Source organism: Oncorhynchus mykiss, chromosome 17 (assembly GCF_057628025.1).
Source record: "Oncorhynchus mykiss isolate SJ-2025 chromosome 17, ASM5762802v1, whole genome shotgun sequence".
In the NCBI taxonomy this organism is placed as follows: domain Eukaryota; kingdom Metazoa; phylum Chordata; class Actinopteri; order Salmoniformes; family Salmonidae; genus Oncorhynchus; species Oncorhynchus mykiss.
In genome coordinates this window covers 57,559,870-57,581,167 of record NC_143038.1, presented here as the reverse complement: position 1 = coordinate 57,581,167, position 21,298 = coordinate 57,559,870, and the positions used below count along the sequence as shown (strand labels likewise).

Genomic DNA, 21,298 nt, shown 5'->3' with positions numbered 1-21,298 from the left:
GAACTTCATGGGAACATCGATTCTAAAAAGAAACAGGAAGCCACAGAAGATAGCATCCTGTTTGCATCCTCTCATCGTCCCCTGCATTATCACTTCCTGGATGTGGCCACCGATCCACAACATTTACATATTCTGTGCATCTGTCCCTTTCTCGCTCCATCTGCATCTTTAATACCCTCAGTACCAAGCAACGGTAAGCTTTCCCCGGTCCGTTTTCTTGGTAACCTAGTCACTTAATTTCCACATCATCCCCTAGACCCCATTGGAGGGGGTCACCTGCATTATTCATAGGTCAACTTCCTGCCGACACACGAGAAAGTAGGCACTGCTAGCGTGGAAACTGTGTGCCTATGGGATCTTCCACGTAGATCAAATCCTAAGGGTCTCCCACAGCAACTGAGATAAAAAGGTACAGCTGAAGGCAGCTGAATATGATGGGGGAGGTGCAGTAGAAGTGAGGAAAAGGAGGTATATTAAGGAGAGGAGGAAGAGCATTGGGCTGAGCTCTAGAGCTGTAGTGTCCCTTGGTCAGGACCAGAATAGCGAGGTGCCGGGGACATTCCAACAGAGCCTGAAATCAAGGCTGTAATCTGAGCTCTGTGAGATGCAGGCTAAATAACAAACATGTCCCACCCAAAACAAAGAAAACACACAAACGGACTTACCATACCACAGCTTTCACACTCACAGCTACGCGCAAATGTATACATAATCACAACATACTAAGCCGACAAGCCATCAACCACTGATGATACCATCCTGAGAGTGGGATCGGTCTTTTGTCTTCAAATATAAAAATTGTGGCAGAAACATTTGGAGCCTTTCTTTAACCATGTATAGCTACCCCCTCACCCACCTACTAGATACACACCCTTCCTCTTCCACACAGTCTTACAGAAACAAAGGCATCTACTGGATTTTAGGACAAGTGCAAAAGGAAACAGAATTACTTCCTGTTTTTCTTCAAAGACCAGCCCCACCTCCACCTCGGGAGCATGCTTAAGAGTTCTCACACTTTGGGATGACGACAGGTACAATACAATAGCTGCTGCTCACACTGCTGGTACTTTTCTCCCGTGTCAACCCAGTGTCATATCCATTTTATACAATTGAACTAGACAGACTTGCGCACATCTACAAATGATGTGTTTTCACAACCATGTTCAGTGCCTTCAGAAAGTATTCATACCTATTGACTTATTCCACATTTTGCGGTGTTACAGCCTGAATTCAAAATGGTTTAAATATATTCTCACCCACCTACACACACACACACAAAATACTCTATAATGACAAAGTGAAAACATGTTTAGACATTTTAGCCAATGTATTGAAAATGAAATACAGTGACAAATATTCCCATCCCTGAGACAATTCATGTTACAACCACCATTGGCAGTAATTACAGCTGTGAGTCTCTGGGTAAGTCAAAGAGCCTTGCACACCTGGATTGTACAACACTTTGGTGTATTGATACACTATCCAAAGTGTAATAAACCTCACCATGCTCAATGACTGCTTTTTTTTTAACCAATAGGTGCCCTTCTTTGCAAGGCATTGGAAAACCTCCCTGGTCTTTGTGGTTGAATCGGTTTGAAATTCCCTGCTCGACTGAGGGACCTTACAGATAATTGTTTGCATGTGTGAGGTACAGAGATGAGGTAGTCATTAAAATGCATGTTAAACACTAGTGTTGCAACTGATTACATGACTTAAGCACATGTTAACTCTTGAACTTGAAAGGGGTTGAATACTTTGACTGAAGACTTTTTATTTTACCTTTATTTAAACTAGGCAAGTCCATTAAGAACAAATTCTTACTTTCAATGACAGCCTAGGAACAGTGGGTTTAACTGCCTGTTCAGGGGCAGAACAACAGATTTTTACCTTGTCAGCTCGGGGACTTGATCTTGCAACCTTCCGGCTACTAGTCCAACGCTCTAACCACCAGGCTACCTGCCGCCCAGGCAGGCTTTCTATTTTTTATTCAATTTGTTAAGTATAAAAATAGAACTCCACTTCGACATTGTGCGTGGCAGTGACCCAAAAGACTAAAATGAAATCCATTTTAAAATTCTGATTAGTTTTATAAAGGTGTTAAAAAGTCAAATGGGTGTGAATACTCTGAAGGCACTGTAAATGTGCCAGAGTTCACCACAGAATCCTAACAACCGTTTCATCCATTTGTGAAAACACATACAATTCTCATGAAAACAGAGCGAGTGAGCCAGAAAACTGACTTGAGATAAAGTTAAAGAAATACGATGCACAATGGGACTAAAGTGCAGCGAGGCAGACAAATGCCAAGTGTGTGTACATGTGCAGACTTCTAAAAAGTTCAGCTATAAAAAAAACTCTAGGAAAGCCTCTATTATGAAGTACATTGGCAGCTCCAAATTCCAGTCAAACCCTGATGCAAGAAAAGCATGGGGGAAAACTTGAACTGTTCCTCGTCTGCACTTCAGAGCAGGACAGTCTGGAGTTGAATCTGGTTGCTCTCTCCTCCTCTGTCCATCCCAAGAGCCGTCACACCCACACCCCACATGTAAAGTTTGTCCCATGTTTAGCAGAAATAAAAGATCCCAGTCATTTTCCACACGCACAAAGATTATTTCTCTACAATTTGTATGCATTCCTGTTAGTGAGCATTTCTCCTTTACCAAGATAATCCATCCATCTGACAGGTGTGGAATATCAAGAAGCTGTTTAAACAGCATGCTCATTACACAGGTGCACGTTGTGCTGGGGACAATAAAAAGCCACTAAAATGTGCAGTATTGTCACAACACAATGCCACGGATGTCTCAAGTTGAGGCCGCATGCAATTGGCATGCTAATTGCAGGAATGTCCGCTAGAGCTGTTGCCAGATAATGAAATGTTCATTTCTTGCATAAGCCGACAACGTCATTATAGAGAACTTGGCAGTACGTTCAACCGGCCTCACAACCGCAGACCATGTGTAACCACGCCAGCCCATCCGGCTTCTTCACCTACGGGATCGTCAGAGACTAGCTACCCGGATAGCTGATGAAACGGAGTAATTCTGTCTGTAATAGTCATTTTCTGGGGAAAAACTCATTCCGATTGGCCGGGCCTGTCTCACAAGTGGGTGGGCCTACGCCCTCCCAGGCCAACCCAAGGCTGCGCACCTGCCCAGTTCATAGATGAAATCCAGATTAAGACCTAATTAATTTATTCATTTTTAAACAGTTCATAAGGAAATCAGTCAATTTTAAATAAATTAGATTTCCTTATATTAATATAAAATAACTGAAATTGTTGCATGTTGTGTTAAAATGCTAACGAGCACATAGCGAACATTTTGTACAGTTTGACCTAAACTATACAAGTAACTAAAAATACTACTCATTGATTTCTTGATCCAGGAGGGGATTATTTGCTGTTACCAAGTAAAATGCTTGATTTTGGAAGTAACTAACATGCAAACCAAAAATGCACAATTGCAGAGCATTTATCACATTTTAGAGAGTTACCTTAATTTATTTTACTAGGCAAGTCAGTTAAGAACAAATTCTTATTTTCAATGAAGGCCTAGGAACAGTGGGTTAACTGCCTGTTCAGGGGCAGAACGACAGATTTGTACCTTGTCAGCTCGAGGATTCGAACTTGCAACCTTCCGGCTACTAGTCCAAAGCTCTAACCACTAGGCTACCCTAGTTGTGAATTGCATCTCCAAACGTATTACACAAGTTGACTGCAGTTATTTACTTAAAAAGTTGCTACGAACATAGAATTGTGTTGCACAGTATACCAGTACCACGGTAATATCACAGTACAAAAACATGATACCGACATTGTAGAATACTGTAGTACAGTTTCATATGATACTACAGACTTCAGCCCTACCGATCTAAAGAATTTGCTGGCGCCTGTTATAAAATGTTTACCAAGTTTTATTTATAAACTCAGTTGAATTGAAGCACCAGCCTCTAGTCTCTTGTACAGGCATGTCCAATAATATCCACTTCACTTCATGTACATATCACGTGTGGCAGCTGGAATCAGCCAGCCTCATCCCCTACCAGCCATCACTCACCTGTTTCTCTCCGTTCACTCCTCATGTGTGTCTATTCCTCTGTCAGTTAAAATATATAATCTGGCCGTGATGGCAACCAGGGATGCAGACCCAGACGAGTCTTCTGTTAGATTTATTACATTGGAAAAGCACGCAGAGGGCAATGTTGATGCATTGTATAATTTCATTACCTGTTATACCCAAGAGCACATACCAGTCTGAGTAGACTTTGCAAGTTCACGGTCATGCAGCCTCAGTGTCAGAGGGAAAATGGAGCACAGCTTGGCGACAGGCATGCAGCTTCACAGCAGAGAAACAGCTCGTCTCCAGCCTAAACAGTCAAATATTAACCATATTACGAGATGCCTGCCTGCCCCCCCCCCCCCCCCGAGATTCACAGGCATTTCAGACATTTCACAAACCATGTCACTAATTATTGGTTTGACAGCACACATTGTTCAGTCATGTTGTCATCTAGCTAGCTAACAACCTGGTAAGTTGGCAGTTGGTTTAGGCAAATTTGATGGGCACTGCCAGAAAGGAAAAGGGTCTGCAACGCATGAGATGTGCTTCAAAAATGGTAGGACTCAAAGGCCTAAACTATATGAAAAATATTTTCTTTTGGTGCTCCTTAAATTCTGTTTTGTGCCTAATGTTTTAAAAGTTGGGAGCAATGTGTTTGTGAGGGAGATATCGAGTGTGTGTTAACTGAAGAGTAAAGGTTCCATGCCGTTTCACTTAATGACAATGACATGCATGTACATTCCTTCCTCCCACTCCTCCAGCCAAATCATAGGTAGGCTTTTGCAAATGAGCAAATCAGTCATTCTATGCAGTATTCGATTATACTCAGAACAGTGTGAAGCTAAATTCAATATGTTGTATTAAGTAGAAGTGTGAATTTCAATGACAGGTTTTTGGAGAACGTTTCGAAAACATGAACAAGCATCCGAGAGACAGGGCAAACAGGACGCTAGGCCACAGATTTTTTTTCCACCCTGGTATCATGACACTACGCCTGGTATCGTCTGCAAAAATGTTATATTGTGACATTGTTCAAATGTATTAAAAAAATTACTTAAAATAAACTGTTATGATAAATCATCCCGTGGCTTTTTATAAATACCCCAGTACATGTTATCCTACTCCATACAATGAACACAATTGCATTTTATTGATGGCAACTTGAATGCACAGAGATACTGACGTACCATTCAGCCACTGCCATCCCCTCATGTTTCAGAATGATAATGCACAGCCCCATGTCCCAAGGATCTGTACACAATTCCTGGATAGGGCTGTTACTGTGAACGTATTCACACCGGCGGTCACGAGTCATGACGGCAGTCAAATTCCACGTGACAGTTTAGTCATGCTAATCAGGCTTCTCCAAGCTCTGATGCTGCTGATGGTCATTAGTAGCCTACCAAACTTGCTAACTGCCTGGTACTCAGGACTAATCACACTGACATCAATGCAAAAGTAAACAAAAATCTAATCAAACACTTCATGAGAGTATGAGCTCATGTTGCGCAACATTTCTATAGGCTATGCAATTGCATGAGAAAACAGAGTGATGGCCTGTATTAAAAAGAGGATCCCATCAGCTTTCTATAGGCTAGGCCTACTATATTTATCAACTTCCCTAATGTCAAGCACATTGATTCTCTTTACAACGGGAGTAAAGCCTATCTGACTGGCATGAAAATGAACCAGGGGGGCAAAAAAAATAAAATCCTCCATTCGCTATTTAAGTGCATTGATTACATGCATGTTTTCCTCTGCCCGTTTCGAGGTGTATGATAAGGGTCCATTCTAAATCAAATTTCACACATTATTTAGTATATGTAAAGATTAAAATCAAGAAGTCCGATGGGCTAAAATTGTCACCTATCACTTGTGAATCACGCCCAGCTTGTGTGCAGTAAGGCAAGAAACAGTGTATGTCTTTTTTTCAACTTTAAAAATCATAGTCATACACACAACATGTAGCATAGCCCATAGGCCTATATGTTTTGATAAGGTTTGTATCACAAGTGGCTAAATAACTTAAAATTAATCCGCTTTACAACGGGTGTAGAGCTCAACTGGCAAACATACACAGTGCGTTTCAAGTTGGGGGAAGAATTTAGCATAAAAATGCAGATTTATAATACAATCATTAAATGCATGGTCGCATCTGCAGTGACTTGAGAATAGTGTTTTCCCGCTAATTGATTGTATTTTGGAACATTCGTGCTTATAGCCTACTGCCGTGCGCGCATTGCTGCGCTTATGTGAAGAAATATCCTTTATCAACATTTTAAGCTAAATTCTCTGGCATAATTTGAGGCTAGTGGTTGTAATACTTTGGGATCTATCGCGTTACACAACGGTCCCAGACTATGTTTGGAATATTGTGTTCTTACACAGAATAGGTCAACTTTTGTACTACGGGGGAAGAGTAGATCATAGGCCAGTGTTTTTGCTGTTCGTTAGGCCTATATCTTGTTGGCCAACGAAATGTGGACAGTTCCAGTATCTTCAAAATGCGCCTCAGAATTGAATAAGGCTCACAGTTGTGTCCCCGATGCGTCTGATCACGTGACGGGCATTGGCTAATAAGAATTGAGCTATCAGAGAGCTATGTGAGTGAGAGGCACTTCGGAGCATGCAGCCGGGAGAAGGGAATTATAAATATTATATTTAGCCCAAGGGCACAACGTTCACTGGATGCAAAAGGCAATACAGAGTAGCCGCATGTGCGCTCTCCCTCAAATCATTGAGAAAATATATATTTTATTCAGCTACTGTATGTTCAATTGTATTCTTCATACTATAAAATAATGCCACTGAATGCTAATCTTATCTACTAAATGAGCTAGCGTAGCCCACAGCCATAGCCAGATCAGGGCCTAACATAAGGACAACTCAAGAGTATTGTAATCAATACATTGACTTATCGTGGTGTATGCTATATTACATGGATTTAGACTTATTTAAATTGTAGATGTTCCAAAAAGGTCTGCATCAGTGGCTTGTAGGCTACGCGTGGATGCTAAATGTGTTTGTTAATTACCGTGAGATCAGCAGTTATTTGCTTGACAATCACCAAATTACAACATTTCATGACCGCCACAGCCCTATTCCTGGAAGCTGAAGATGTCCCAGTTCTTCTATGGCCTGCACACTCAGACATGTCACCCATTGAGCATGTTTGGGATGCTCTGGATCACTGTGTATGATGGCATGTTAAAGATCACGCCAATATCCAGCAACTTCGCACATTCCTCAGGCCACAATCAACAGCCTGATCAACTCAACATACAAAACGCCAATGTCACGCTGCATAAGGCAAATAAATGGTGGTCAGACCAGATACTGATTGGTTTACTGATCTGTGACCAACAGATGCATATCTGCATTCCCAGTCATGTGACATCCATAGATTAGGTCCTAACTGATTTAAAATAAAATCTTTGAAATCGTTGAGTCCGTTTCTTTTTAAAATTCAGATCAAAACCAGCCTCATACCGCTGTTGATAGCCACACTCCTATCAACAGGAGGCAAGGACTGAAAGGAAGGGGAGGGCAGAGATTCTACACAAGAAAACCATACCTGTACTTCCTTGTTTACAGCATAGAGTAAGAAAAGGGAACAATTGGTAGACTAACCTCCAATGGCTTATTCAGAGAGTTGCAACGATTAAGGGATATTCAACTAATCACAACCCCACTACATAGCACCAACAGTGAAGGTGTGTCTTCTCTGCATGTTTTTTCTGAAGAGGTGAGTGTGTGCACATCAACATTGAAGAGTGAATTATTGGTGCTGCAGTGCAGGTAGTTCAAAGCTGAAAGGAGCAGACATTCAAAGCACAGCAGCTTCTCCTCGAGAAGGCACTCCCCCTCCATCCCCAGAGCCATAGTAGCACAACGCACACATTTTCCTGCTTTAATTTTGAGTGGAGGAAAAACAGGGGGATATAAATGAAGGTGAAGACAAAGAGAAGAGATTAATCTCACTCACTGTGTGTGTGTATATATATATATATATATATATATATATATATATATATATATATATATATATATATATATATATATATATATATATATATATATATATATATATATATATATAGCAGAGGGAGAGACAAAGAGAAGTCCTGCAGGAACATCTCTTCCATCATTAAAATAGACAAAGAGCGTGAACGAGACTGGACACGAGCACACTACACAAACACCAAATGAAAGTGTACTATCATAATCCCCTATATTAACTTCCTTAGGGCATTACTACAGTCTCTGAACGTGCTAGTTAGGTTGTTATTAACTACTACCCCATCCCCCCCCCACACACACACACACCATCTTGCAACCTATAGAACACCGACGATGGCTAAACATGATCACAGGGCTAATATTATGCTAATGAGATCATTAATCAATGGCCAGAGACTTATCTGACAGCACAGAGTCAAGCCTACAATGACCCATTCTGCCTTTGAGATAACATATCAGCATCCTCTCAGTCTCCTATTGAAGAGGCTATGGAGAGAGAAGCACACGGTACCTTAACCATATTTTCAAAAGACATCCATAAATCTATACCATCAACTCTTGAATTGAGGGTAAATGATATGAACAATAAAAATGTATAGAGGAGTGCTAATGTTATACCCCCACCAACCAGGTAGGGTGCTCACAGTGTGGTGCTCACAGTGTGGTGCTCACAGTGTGGTGCTCAGCTGAAAAGTCAACATTCATTTCAGACCGCAGCTCAGCAGATTTCCCCCTTACTCGCTCCTCCCTCCATGAATCGGTGGAGTAAACACAGGAAGAGAACAGTCTCTGTTCCACACCAGAGCTGGGCGTTCCTGCAGGGTCAAAAGTTTAGCATAGTTTTAATTTCACCTTTCCTCAGCCAATTGCAGCAGCTGAACTATGACCCCTGCAAAGAATTCTACTCAAATGGTCTGATGCCAGTTTCACCACAAATGTTTTATTTACTGAATCTTGTATTTTTTGTGTATATTTTTTTTAAATCCCACTCGGCCAGATAGTCAGAAATGCTATGCAGAGAAAAAGAAGCACCAGTAGCTTTCAAATAAGAGGATGATTGGACTTACTCAGATCAGGTTACTCATGAGTTAAACTGAATCTCCACTAATAAAATTAACACCAACACATTTATAGGTGCAAGTGCTCAACTTGATCAAATAAGTTCAATTTCTCTCCATAACATCTCCACTGGAAGTGGGAACCACAATTCTACACAAGTGGAGGTTAAAGAATAAAACCTCTAACATTTATTTATAGGACCATTTGTGTCAAGCCATCTCAATAGTTGTCATTGGAGCTGAACTGCGTAAGGGTGTAACAATTTTTTATTTGCAATTCTGGGTCAGACATTTGATGTTTTTACTAAATTTCTTGTATTAGATAAACAGTAAAGTCCTGAATCAAAGTACAGCATAATAGTGGTCAACGTGAACGCAATTCGCAAACCCAATTAGCCCACAATTTATACTCACGCCAGTCTCACTCCCCTCCTTCTGTCCAGCACTGGGTCAACACCACATGCTGCACAGAGTCAGATTAACACTATTAAAAGTAGAGGTTGACCGATTAAATCGGAATGGCCGATTAATTAGGGCCGATTTCAAGTTCACAACAATCGGAAATTGGTCATTTTGGACGCCGATTTTGCAGATAAAAAATAAATAAAAATGTACACCTTTATTTAACTAGGCAAGTCAGTTAATTAAGAACACATTCTTATTTTCAATGACGGCCTAGGAACGGTGGGTTAACTGCCCTGTTCAGGGGCAGAACGACAGATTTTTACCTTGTCAGCTCGGGGACTTGATCTTGCAACCTTTCGGTTAACTAGTCCAACGCTCTAACCACCAGCCTCACGAGGAGCCCGCCTGTTACGCGAATGCAGTAAGAAGCCAAGGTAAGTTACTAGCGAGCATTAAACTTAATCAATCATAATCACTAGTTATAAATACACATGGTTGATGATATTACCAGTTTATCTAGCATGTCCTGCGTTGCATATAAATCGATGCAGTGCGCATTCTAAAAAGTACTGTCGTTGCTCCAACATGTACCTAACCATGAACATCAAAGCCTTTCTTAAAATCAATACACAGAAGTATATATTTTTAAACTTACATATTTAGCTAAAAGAAATCCAGGTTAGCAGGCAATATTAACCAGGTGAAATTGTGTCACTTCTCTTGCATTCATTGCACGCAGAGTCAGGGTATATGCAACAGTATGGGTAGCCTGGCTCATTGCGAACTAATGTGCCAGAATTTTACGTAATTATGACATAACATTGAAGGCTGTGCAATGTAACAGGAATATTTAGACTTATGGATGCCACCCGTTAGATAAAAATACGGAATGGTTCCGTATTTCACTGAAAGAAATGTTTTGTTTTCGAGATGAGTTTCCGGATTCAACCATATTAATGACCTACGGCTCGTATTTCTGTGTGTTATGTTATAATTAAGTCTGATTTGATAGAGCAGTCTGAGCGATGGTGGGCACCAGCAGGCTCATAAGCATTCATTCAAACAGCACTTTTGTGCATTTTGCCAGCAGCTCTGCTGTTTATGAATTCAAGCCTATCAACTCCCGAGATTAGGCTGGTGTAACGATGTGGTGTGAAATGGCTAACTAGTTAGCCGGGTGCGCGCTAATAGCATTTCAAACATCACTCGCTCTGAGACTTGGAGTAGTTGTTCCCCTTGCTCTGCATGGGTAACACTGCTTCGAGTGTGGCTGTTGTCGATGTGTTCCTGGTTCGAGCCCAGGTAGGAGCGAGGAGAGGGACGGCAATTCTAAAGTGACTATAAGAACATCCAATAGTCAAAGGTATATGAAATACAAATGGTAGAGAGAAAAATAGTCCTATAATAACTACAACCTAAAACTTCTTACCTGGGAATATTGAAGACTCCTGTTAAAAAGAACCACCAGCTTTCATATGTTCTCATGTTCTGAGCAAGGAACTCAAACGTTAGCTTTTTTTACATGGCACATATTGCACTTTTACTTCTCCAACACTTTGTTTTTGCATCATATAAACCAAATTTAACGTTTCATTATTTATTTGAGGCTAAATTGATTTTATTGAGGTATTAAGTTAAGTGTTCATTCAGTATTGTTGTAATTGTCATTATTACAAATAAATCTAAAATTAAAATCTGCCGATTAATCGGTACTGGCTTTTTTTTTGTCCTCCAGTAATCGGTATCGGTGTTGACAAATCATAAAATCGGTCTAATTCAACCTCTAATTAAAATTGTTTAAATGACTTGAGGACAGGGTGGATACAGGGGTCAGAAGGACCAAGCTTTTTAAAGGAGGGAGGGGGCCATACGTTGGGTATTAGAACACTCAGATTCAAAGATGAACTCATAAACCCACCCGGCTGAGCAGTCATCTACTGACAACCCAAACGTGGTTGTTTTTGACTCAACGGCACCACGCTCTACTCCATCTGTTAAGTCAAGCTTTTCCAGCTAATCACAGCTCTCATTAGGTCAAAACACCACAAACTATATGACTGTAAAAAAGTATAACATATACATTCTACCATGGTGGTTCTCTGTTCTAGCACAGAACGACCCAAACACTGGACTCTGAATCTTGTCCCCTGACTATCTGTATAAAAGCCCTGTGGCAGGGTGAGCGAATGTTCTTCAAAAGGCAGCAGAGAAACATTCAGCTTTCACCACCCATTTGGACAAGTGAAGCGGTAAACAACATTTGTTTTGTACTTTGAAAGATAACCTCTGACCTCAACCCAGGTCAAAGGTTGTCTCCACATGTTAATGGCATTTCATTAGGTAATATAAAGCATGAGGGTGGAGCCTCAATGTTGGGTGCCTCTTTTACACACAAGGAAAGACTAGCTTAATTTGCCAGGCTAGTATCAATATGGGAAAGAGAAAATAAAATCTGATCAAACAGGAGCTTATTCTTTTGCAATTGGGTTCCCATCTACACATTATTAACCTCTTCTGACCACAGGGACCTATCAAAGCAGTGGTAGAGTCTCTTACTCTTGGTAGTGCCCATCAGTTGAGGTGCATAAATGCAGAGCAAAGACTCAAACACCATATTCAGAATCAAAATGGGTTTACTTGTGTGTCACCCCATTGCTCTGAGTATTGTGAAAATGACAGCAGTGCTGCACTGCTCTTAAAACAGGGATTGACAGGTATCGGAAAGCAACCCTTGGATTGGGTGTTAGCTTAACGAAAAACCATATAAAACAAGTGCAACATCATGGTAACAAACGGGCATAAGTGACAGCTAAGTGAATGTTAATCTATTCCGCAATAGTCCCCTCAACCCGAAGTCAATTAAGACTATTTAACTGCAGAAAAACATTACAATAAATGTATTATCATGCTTTGGTGTTAACACAGTGTAGTAAATCTGCAGTCTGCTCGCTGATCGACCCAGAATAGCAGAGGCCTCTCACTTCAGGGTGAAAGACTTAACTCTCCTCCGAACTGTGGAGGGGCAGAGACTGGGCAGAATCAAAGCAAGGTGGCCGTGTAGCAGTTGAGAAGTTCATCCAGAACTGACACGCTCTCTCCTCACTGCCTGCCTGACAGAGAAAGCATCTGGTAACATTTATCTCACAAACCAAACTTTTTTTCCTATTCCTCTTTTTTTCCCCCCCAGACTTTATAAAAGGGGGCCCTAAACAAAACACAAATAGTCTCACTAACATTTTACAATAGTAACAAAACCAGGGCAGGGAGCTACCCTCCCATTGGCTTGTTCAGGTGAACCAGTTTAACGAGCATTCTTCAGCCAAGGGAGAGAAAGTAAAGACTGGTGGAAAAAAGAGCTGTGCCCCCCTCTCTCTTCCTCATAAGCTATTCCCTCTGTCGCCCAACCAGCAGTGACTACAGAGTACTAACTGTTCCAACGCCTTAGTGGTTATAAATTGGAATTGGGTGCAATGATTACTTCAGGCTGCACGTTTGGCTTTCATAAGTGTGCATGGCTCAGGCTCGCATATGGCAGAATTACTCCGGCATTTGGGTATTACCTCAGAGTTGAACGAGAGGGGAATGCATGAATACGAAGTGATACTAGCGGAGCCACACTGCAATCTGTATGAAATGATTGAGACCAGGGTTTGGTGTCATTGAAGGGGAAACCTCTGTTTTAGTTGCTCTACAGTTCCTACTCTTCTGGTCTTTAACACACTCCATCTGAGAAGTCAGTCCTAAATATTTAATCAGCAGGAACTGAAGTCTCCACTCCAGTTCTATCTTGGGCTCTTTCCTTTCAGGGGAGAGAGAAGAGTTTTGCTTTAGTTGATTCAACAAACTAACCTGTTGTAGGTATTTGTGAAGCGTGTGGCTTTGAGGTCCCTCGGGTATGTCACGTGCATGTCAGCTGACATGCACAGAGAGTTTCCCGTCACCAAGTTAATGACCTTGAGGTTGTCATGTGGGCTTGTCTTCTTGGAAATGTAACTTTATAGCGCTCTCTCCAACAAAAACATTCAAAGCTGTAAAAAACAAATCCTAACAGTTTTACTAACTATTACAGATGTGGTTGTCATACCTAGCTACCCGTAAGTCTCTGGATAAGTGTGTCTACTAAATTGTAAATGTGTAAACTTTGTAGCCCAAGTGTGATTTAAACCAAAAAAGAAAATTGAACACATAAATCATTCAACTTAAAACTGCACAAGGGAAAGGCCTACTTATAACAAGGTAATAAGGACCACTTATGCTTTCATTTCAAACCCAGCGCCTCACCATCACCCACAAAAAAAGGTACAAAGGCCAAGGAATCAAATTTCAATTAGGGAAACAATCAGGCTTTCCTTTCAGCTCAGTGGGTCTCCAAGAGCCCTCCCACAGCCACTGCTCTTCTCTCCCCACTAACAAGATTAATTCTACACACAACCTCACCTTCACTTGTTGACCACCAAATACCTTTTTTTTTTTTTTTTTTTTTTACATTTCCCCCTTAGTCACAACCCTGACGACAAACAAAAACAAAGCAATCTATTCAAACATCAATGGAGCAGAAATTCAGCTTGACAAAGAGAATGGAGGGAGTTATCATAAAGTACCTCTCCACCACACAAAAGGTAAGGCATTTGCTTATTTCCCCACTCATTCTTTCTGCTTTAAGTCAAAATACCTACAACCTGATTTTAAATAACTGAATACTTTCAGAAGTGACAAGGATGAAGACAGTTGTCTGAGCAAAAACAATATGACAGTTAAATATTAGGCCAAGTATGCATCATCAAACCCTAAAGTCTTACTAATGACAAATGCCAATGCACAAACAGTAACAATATCCACTCAATATGTCATGGAAATCAATGGATTGGTTCATCTGCTACGAAGCTCTGACACCAGAGAGATGTTCCTGCGCCCATGAGATGAAGCGATAAGTTAATGACTTATTGAGAACACAGTAGTAAACGGACAAAGAAAATGCCATGCATCAAAGTCACTTCTTCAACCCATCTGCAGTCAAAGAATCTCCCAGAAGATTGATTCATTGTTAACGCAGCCTGACACCCTGTGTGAGAGAAAGGGAGAGATAAAGAGAAGGGGGGGGGGGGGGTTCAATTTGCAAAGAATCTGAGTAGCAGCAGCAGTTCATTGGGTAGTTTCACACAGCAGCCACTGTTCCCTTCCTACAAACATATGCACTGCTAGAGAAGATGTAGACAATGTAGATGTGCATTAAAAAGTATTCATGATAAATAAAATATGCCTAATCCTAAAATGAGACCATGAAGACAATTCGCTAGTCAGGATAGCTCAGTGGCCTAATTCTTACTCCACACCCATAGCTCAGACACCATACATACCTGATACACTACATGGACAAAAGTATGTTAACACCTGCTCAATCATTTCATTCTAAAATCATTTCATTCTAAAATCATGGGCATTAATATGGAGTTGGTCCACCCTTTGCTGCTCTAACAGCCTCCACTCTTCCAGGAAGGCTTTTCACTAGATGTTGGAACAGGGGACTTGCTTCCATTCAGCGACAAGAGCATGATTAAGGTCGGCACTGGTGTTGGGCGATTAGGCCTGGCCCAGTCTGCTAAATAACTGTCCCAGACCATTATTCCTCCTCCACCAAACTTGACCATGTCCATTATGCAGTTGGGCAGGTAGCATTCTCCTGGCATCCGCCAAACCCATATGTTTGTCTGACTGCCAGATGGTGAAGCGTGATTCATGACACCAGAGTGCGTTTCTACCGCTCCAGAGTTCAATGACGACAAGCTTTGCCCCATTCCAGCCGACACTTGGTCTTGCGCATGGTTAACTTAGGCTTGTGTGTGGCTGCTCGGCCATGGAAACCCATTTCATGAATCTCCCGACAAACAGTGCTGACATTGCATCTACAGGCAGTTTGTAACTCGGTAGTGAGTGTTGCAACCGAGGACAGAACAATGTATTTTTTTCTTCTCTCTCTCCGTGCTTCAGCACACATCGGTCCCATTTTGTGGCCTACCACTTCGCGGCTGAGCCGTTGTTGCTCCTAGATGTTTCCACTTCCCAATAACAGCACTTACAGTTGACGGGACAGCTCTAGCAGGGCAGAAATTTGACATACTGACTTGTTGGAAAGGTGAATCCACTCATTTGTAGGTGTGTCCACACAGTTCTCTCCAGATTTACATGCCACATGTATGGTAGGTAGAAACCCATCTTCAATAACACCCAAAACTTGATTGTGATTGAATAATTATTCTAGGGCAAATTCAATTATTGAGAGTCTTGCATGTTGGGATGAGTAGGTCCTCCTCCTGCACATGTGTGGGTATCAGAAAGGTTTCTTGTGATTCACGTGGTTTGCCCCCAAGCAAAGACTGCACACCTAGACCTTTAAATTCAAGCGAAATTACTCACTCTCCATTGTCTGTCGAGAATACGTGAGCAAGTTGTCGAAGAATGCTCCCTTATTGCCTCAAAGTAAATGCTCAACATACAAACTGATCAGTAGTTCGTTTTGTTGCCATTTTTTCAAAACAAAATCGGTCGATTCGCTTAAACATGAGCCCTCTCTCTCGCACACACACGTGAATGAACACGAACATTCTCCTCACCATGCCCTGCAGTAAATTAAATGTATGTGAACTTGAGACATATGGTATCATAAATAGCCTATTCTGTACCAATGTTGCATGTAGCCTACGAGAGAGTTGAGCCGGTGGCCTGACGTACGTATCCAATCCTACGGCGTTATGGTAGGTCATTAACTTCGCCGTTTTGATCACAGATAGCTACTTAACCTAGCAAGGGTGAACCATAAATAACAGCAAATGTGCGGATTTTTTCAATGGCCCGGGCTACTACCACCACCATGTCGCTGTTTTGTCCAACTTAAGTTAGTTGTAATTTTAACACTAGCTGCATTTCAATCGTAGCTGACCATTAGGCTACGTCATGTTGAGGTTGAGTCGCTTTGCCGATGTTTATTTTCATGCGTCAACTGTCACAATCATTACGAAGTAGCAGACTGATGAAAACAGTTATTCCTTGTAACCATTAATACCATAAAGAACTACACTGAACCTCGGAATCTAGGCTAGTTGGCGACAGTAGATTCAGCTTTAGGCCAATGTTATCAAACTATGGATATTTGTTCTTAATTTTAAAAAGAGTATCAAAACGGAGCCTAAATATTTGGGCCAACTAGTACTTAAAAAAATAGATTTACTTCGACTTTAACAGAACCGTTGCAATACCAAACAGGTATCTTGCCTACAAAATAGAAGAGTTAACTCACAGTCGAGATGGAATAGTTTCTGAATGTAATGTTATCAATTCGCCCCTCTGATAAACTTTGTAACAAAGATGAGCATAAAATCCGTATGCAACCTCCACGAGGAATGCACACATATTTAAAACAGCCAATAGACAAATATGGACTTACATCATCAGGGAGAGAGAGCACTCTTCATGTTGCCAACAATTCCAAAATAAACGGACAAGCTCAGAACTACAAGGTAGGTTGGTTGTAGGCTACGGGTGAACCCTCTGCCTATTCCAAGAAAAGCGTTTAAACTACATCAGGTCAACTGGAAAATGTGCCACATGTTTTAAAACCCTATCAGTGTTTCCAACAAAACACCGGCTACTAGCAGGAAAAACTCACCCGCTTCAACACATTCATTGAGTAGGCTACACCAGTTTCTTTCTTGTCCCTATTAACTCTCCGCCATCTTCACCACTGTGTTTGTTTAAATGGGAAACACTCCCAAAGCGCAAGAAGCCAGCTTGCAAAAGAGCAATAGGGCTTCTGGGTAGAGTAGTTGTCTTCCTCCTCTTTCAGAATTAAGACGTGTGGATCTTTCTGAACATGGACTACACGTAGACTAGAAATAAGTATATAGATGAGACGGCCAGCAATACCGATGCTATTATATTAGGGGAAATACATCAACATGCATTTATTTATAGCTCACCAAAGTAGCCCATGGAGATTTATGTGAGCGTGGACGTTGTGACGTGCTATTCTCCATTAGCAAAAAAGTGACAGTCCCTAGAGGGAATCTCTTTAATTTAATTATTTTCTAAATATAGCCATAATTCTGATGCCTCAAATACTGATATTGACAAATGAAGTGTTTAGGTCTGCAATTGTAACATAAGCCTACATATTCTTCTGAGATTGTATGATGCACATTTTTCAACATTATCTGTTACACTCAAATCATTGCTGGTTCCCAAGTATGCATTTTCAAAGAGTCATAGGCTAAGTGGGTTTAGTTTACCTTTTTATATAATCCTCTCCAAAAGATTAACAAAAATACAAAATCAACAGAATTCAAATTGAGCAGTAACATGGAGAAGGATAAATAGGCATGATACAAAATGTGTGCTTCCTCAGCCTCCTTACAATTGCACAGTGACTGGCAGTCAAGCTCAAGTATGCACTCACACACAACCCTCAGACTTTCATACATGTTATCCATCTGTTCACTAACACAAGAACAGGCCAATATCCATATGCCACATGGAGAATGGGGAACAGCGGTGTTCAGGGTACAATTTGCAATTGTGTAGCAAACACTATGAAGTGCAATCGCCCTATGGGAGACTGACGGGGCTAAGGAGGCCCAACTGCCCTCCTGAGAAGAGTCACGGAAGATAGTGCCGAATCTGTCTCCATGGTGATCTCTCAGGCACACCAGCGTAGAATTTCAACTGTTGGGGAGGGAGTCAGGGCTAAAGATGGAGGGGGGAATATATACTGGAAAAAATGCCCCACCTGAAATACAGTGTGGCGATGCATCTTTGATGTTGCCTTGAAAGGGGTGTTGTTGAAAAAATCTGTGAAGTTCATAGCCTCAGCTGTGTCCCAAGTTTCAAGCACACAGAAATGTATGCAGTCCAGCCACTTTTATACAGATTTTAACTTCTAAAATACCTATTTGCTTCAGGCAGTTGATATGCGTATTTAAGCTCATGAACTCAAAACACAAATGGAAGTATTATTTGTCACTTGAGAACGACAGATGTATTAGTCTTGACAGAGAAAGTTTGATATGGATCCTTTCCTATAAAATTATGTTGCTGGAGTTCACTTGTATTTGATAAACAGCATTCAACTGAGATGATGTGTTTATAACAGAGATCACCACAGCCATAAAGCTAACACAGCTATCATGAATTATCTGTTTGCCTGGTTTGGTGCTTGTGTGTTAAAGAGTGAGCCTCAATTACATTCCACAGAGTCCTTAAGGGGGGCCCATGGTCCTCTGTTTGTGCCCCCTCCCCCACAACACACCACAAACTAACCTCCCCCCTGTCAGTGAGTGTGAGACGCTACATCCCAACCCCCTTCCCACTCTGCCTTTCCAGTATGAAAGGACAGGAGATAACAGTTTGTAAGGACAGGAGATAGCCCCAAATAATTCATGTATTTGCAGATTGCTTTACCTGCAACAACCAATCTGGTGCCTCTGCTCCTCACCCCTCGATTTCCCCCACTTCATTTGAATTGCACTCAGGTTCAAGGCTTTAGGATCATGACAAACAGACATATATTCCAGTTTGGGCCAAGATGATACCAGTATAACGATACTCGTTAGTATCATGCAAAGGAAACAAAACATGAAGCAGATTTAACTTCTTTAGGAAAAAAGTCCTAATGTTGGAAACAATCATCATTATGTTGTCTTCCAGAGTCACATTTATTTATTTCCCAAGCTATAGCACACAAAATTTTACATACAGCATGTTTTTAAAGGACCAAAGAGTTTGGTTTGAAATGCTGGTATCGTCACAGCCCTAATTACAGTACATGTGCACAATTTATTAATTAAATTATACAACAAATTGTGAAATGCATAGATAAAGCAATCACACATGAAAAGGGCAGAGAATGTTCAATATTTAATTAATTGGTTATTTTCAATAAGAAGAGTGAGTTAACATAGAAAAAAGAGAGAGCGATCGAGAGAGCGAGAGCAAGAGCAAGAGACAGACAGAACCAATTTGAGAAGTGTCTTTTTATCCACCTGATATAGAGGTAGTCATATAAACATTTCAGAATGATAGGTGTTTGATGGTTTGCTCTAGAGCCCTCGTCAGTGAAACTCCAACACAAGTATTTAATCATTGCCAAGTTAATGATTGCTGAGCGTATCTCATGGGTCGCCTACATAACAACAGAACACTCACCTGACATTTTACTGTGTGGGTTTCCTTTTTTTTTCATTCTCCTTCTTTCAAAAAACGTTTACTTCAGTGAGAATACAGTAAGTCTGCTTTTAGGTTTCATCATTGCATGAAATAAAACTACAGTAATGAAAACACTTACAAGTCTGAAATACATGTATGTTAATTAAACAAGGAGACACACATCCAGTGTAGATTAAGTGGGAAATGATCCCTATATGATCAATATTTCCTTAAATATATGCCAAGATTTTCCATAGAGAAAATAATACAACTCTTCAACTGAATTATCACTGGAGAAAAGTTTGAGAAGCATCCATGTCAAATTTCCCCACATAGAACCTTTTCCCATTAACTACATATGGATGAAGTCAGATATTTCTGATTTCAGATCTGTAGATGGCTTATACTAGTCCTGCACAGCGCTTCTATTGCATGGGATTAGGCCATGTATAATATTTTATATAGAGCAAAGGTGATGACCATGTATCTGCACCCCTGACCTGCGTCTATATAGAGATACAGTGGATCATGGCCATCATATTGTGAGTTCTTCTTCTAGCACGGGGAAAGGGGGATTTGAATGCTGCAATAGCACTGGGCTTTCTTTCTTGACAGTTCAGAGAAAGCGGTTTTTATAGTTAACTCCGCATGCACTTCTTATCACCTGGACAATTTATCTCAAATTGATAACTGCTTTTAGAGGGTGAGCCATTCCTCTGTAGTTATGGGATGATATCCAATAGGGTTGGATTGGTGAGATGTAGATTGTAGATTGGTAAAGTAGGCTACATACAGTATGATTGAAAAAAAAACATGCACTCGTCAACCAGTGCTCTTCAATGATCAATAGTATACCTTAATAACTGATAATGTTCCTCCTTTTCCTTAAGAGCATTGGATGTTTTTTCTGTCCTTTACACAAGAAAGCTTTTCCCAGGCATTATGCGATTGTTGTGATTTATTAATGCAGCAAGGGGTCCATAGCAAAACTGTCAATATACAGTATCTAATATGAGGCAAGCTGGAGGGTGACATCTAGTGGAGTGCTTTCTAACAGACACGTAGCCATATACCATTATAGTAGTGGTACGCGGTCAGCTGATTGTTCACCTGCCTACAGTTGCTAATAACCCATCTGCAACCGCACGACTATAGGCAATGTGATAAAGTGAAAATCTGAGGCTGGCATCGGACCCGTTAATAATATGGAAAATGCGTTGTCGTCAGAGACTGCGGAAAGATTTTTTCACAGGTATGCAGAATGTTTTAGATATGTTTCTGTTTGTAATTTCTGACATTTTGGTAGGCTATTTGTTTCTTAACTTGTCTATAATAAGATACAGGCAGTTTATCTCCTGCCATTATGTTGCCATAGAAGACTAAATTAACCCTTGCTCACCAAAATAATGTCATAAATCGATAGAATGAATCCTTCAATCTTGTTGACATCGGTCAAATTCTGTCATATTTGCTTCTTTCACGGAGCAAAGAAGTTTACCACCCAATATGTTTCTGATAAAATGTCAGTTCACCTTGGATGCATATTTGACGTGGTTGAAA

General features: G+C 40.8%; 1 protein-coding gene across 10 annotated transcripts in view; it reads right to left on the bottom strand.

Moving 5' to 3' along the window:
- LOC110494547 (nuclear receptor coactivator 3) overlaps positions 1 to 17,531 on the bottom strand; it is a 33,616-nt gene extending 16,085 nt beyond the window's left edge. For 6 of the 10 annotated variants that reach the window (XM_090206019.1, XM_090206020.1, XM_021569693.3 and 3 more), the window contains exon 1: positions 17,208 to 17,294. The gene's annotated coding sequence lies outside the window, so the exon portion shown is untranslated. Of the gene's footprint in view, positions 1 to 16,985; positions 17,094 to 17,207 lie in introns of all 10 variants that reach the window. The other 4 variants (XM_021569695.3, XM_090206022.1, XM_021569692.3 and 1 more) reach the window with 3 other exon arrangements.
- Positions 17,532 to 21,298: the final 3,767 nt, after the last annotated feature.